Source organism: Octopus bimaculoides, chromosome 18 (genome assembly GCF_001194135.2).
Source record: "Octopus bimaculoides isolate UCB-OBI-ISO-001 chromosome 18, ASM119413v2, whole genome shotgun sequence".
Lineage (NCBI taxonomy): Eukaryota > Metazoa > Mollusca > Cephalopoda > Octopoda > Octopodidae > Octopus > Octopus bimaculoides.
In genome coordinates this window covers 46,803,102-46,805,810 of record NC_068998.1, presented here as the reverse complement: position 1 = coordinate 46,805,810, position 2,709 = coordinate 46,803,102, and positions in this window count along the sequence as shown.

Sequence of the window (2,709 nt, the reverse complement as noted above, 5' to 3'; positions counted from 1 at the left end):
ATATATGTACTACATATAAGTATGTGAATACATTTTGTGTATATATAATATATGTATGTGTACATAGGTATGTATGTGTGTGTGGATGTATATATATACATGTGTATGTGTGCGTACGTATGTATGTATGTATGCATATGCATGTTTGCACACTCGCCCATTGTTTATTGTCCAGAGGTGTAATATTCTATAGATAATGTGATAAGTTTGTTGGACAAACGAATAATTGATGGCAACATTAGCTCCCTGTAAGCTATTTGTGATGATGTGGACAATTACCTTAAATGAATGAAAGAGAAGAATGCACGACAGTTCAGCTAATTGCTGTAGTTATACAGCCAGCCATTCATCCATCCATCCCAATATACATATATATGTTAGCGTGTATAAATGTATGTGCGTGTGTGTATTTGTGTGCGCGATATAATCAATATATTGGGCACTTATGTTACATTTCTTACAGAGATACTCAACCAAAGTTAGTCAAACACAAAAGCGGACCATAACGTCTAATATAAACAATATTGTTTCCAATGTAAAAAGGTTGTCAAAAATAATGGCAGACGTCAATTTGAAGTATAGAAAATGTGACGTCATCTTTTTTCTGTTGATGTCATTGGTTATTTGTTCAATTAAGAAATTATTTCTGATTGGTTGACAAACGACACAAAAGTCGACGGTTTGCAGTTTCAATAAAGTTGTAAGTTTGGATCAATAATTCCTATTTAATTGGTCTTTGGTTGGTGCTTAAATGCGAAAATATCTTTATGAGGGAATATGAGTAACCGAGTGGGTTGTGGTACAATGACAATGAGAAGATGAGTGTTCGTGTTCGTGTCTTGTTGCCAGTAGTCTGTTATATTCTTGACCATCGATGATAAGACACATAACTATCAATGCCTCAGTCCACTTTCACAGCTACGAGGCACCATAACGTATTATTAGTTCACTGTACTGCGCCGAGGTCGACTTTGCCCCTCATCCTTTCGGGGTCTATTAAATAAGTACCAGTTATGCACTGGGGTCGTTGTAATCGACTTAATCCCTTTGTCTGTCCTTGTTTGTCCTCTCTATGTTTAGCCCCTTGTGGCAATAAAGAAATATATACAGAAAGAGAGGGAGAGAGTTCAAATTTACAGAAAACAATTGACGATGACGGGTGAGGGAACAACAAGTAGGTGTATCAGTTTGACGCTCGGGAAGAATAGAATAAGTTTTGACGTTTCGAACCCACGCACTTCGACAGAAATGATTGAGGAGGGGAAAATGGAGAGAGAACGAAGAAAAGAAGAGAGATGAATATATATAGGGAATAACGGTTCAACATGAGGACATGATCGAAAGAAAGAGGCTGAGTGAAAGGGAGATAACAACGGTGGCCCGACTGATCTACGGTGCGCAAATGCGTGTGTGTGTACATATATATATATATATATATATATATGTGTTTGTGTGTGTATCCCTCAATGTGTACATCTACTAAATCTCTTTAAGCCTTAACTCGATCCCAACTAATGAGAAGGAACTTACCCAAGATACCCTCAGTTGAATGAAGTCATCACCCCCCACTCCCCAAGCAAAAGAAAACGTTTAAAATCACCCATGAATCAACCATATCGATGCTTTAAACAAAACGGTTTGCTAGATCTACCTCCACAAATTATAGTATTTACTCTCAACTCAGAGACTTAGGAGGCCCTCGGATGTTAATTGAGAGAATTCATAAAATTAATTAATGCCTATGGAAACAAATCAAGTTTGGAACGGTTTCAGTTATTCTAAAGCAAAACACAATTAGATTATAGATTTATTGACTCCGTATGTAACAAAATTACTCTAAGTAATAGTACAAATACATATAATTCCATATCGACTTACCTTAATGACAAGGGTGTATCTGCATTGTTTCACTATTTAGATATCAGTTTCCATCTTCGTATAATCTATTTATTGAATAAATTTCGGAGTTTTAGTATCGTTTGCTTAACTGAGTGTGCCATTCATATAGCGTGCAGTATACGGGACATTTACGTTGTAGCGTGCTGTGTACTGCGTCAGTGAGAGTATGGCGTGAGGTCCTGGACAGGACATTTACAATATAGCAATATAGTTTGCTCTATTCTCTCTCTATCTCTCTCTCTCTCTCTCTCTCTCTCTCTCTCTCTCTCTCTCTCTCTCTCTCTCTCTCTCTCTCTCTCTCTCTCTCTCTCTCTCTCTCTCTCTCTCTCTCTTTCTCTTGTATGAACAAGCTACATTAAGATGTGCACATTATATACATATGCATATATATATATGTATGTATTTATGTATATATACATGTATATCAATATATGTATATATGTATATATTTATGAATATATATAAAGTATATATATGAATATAAACATTGACCGTTGACTGAACACTATTCAATTTTTTTTCTCCGTGTTTTTCTCCTTGTCTCCGTATTCTTTCTGTTGAAGAGCGTAGCTCGAAACGTCAAAGACTTTCCGTATTCCCGAGCGTCATACTAATATATCCTTTTGTTATTTACACCACCTGTCCTCGTCTGTTGTTATTATTTGTATATATATATATGCATATATATGTGTGTATATATACATATATATATATGCATATATGTATATATATATATATATGAGAATATATACATATTTATATATATATGTATATATACGTTTATATATATATATATATATATATATATAT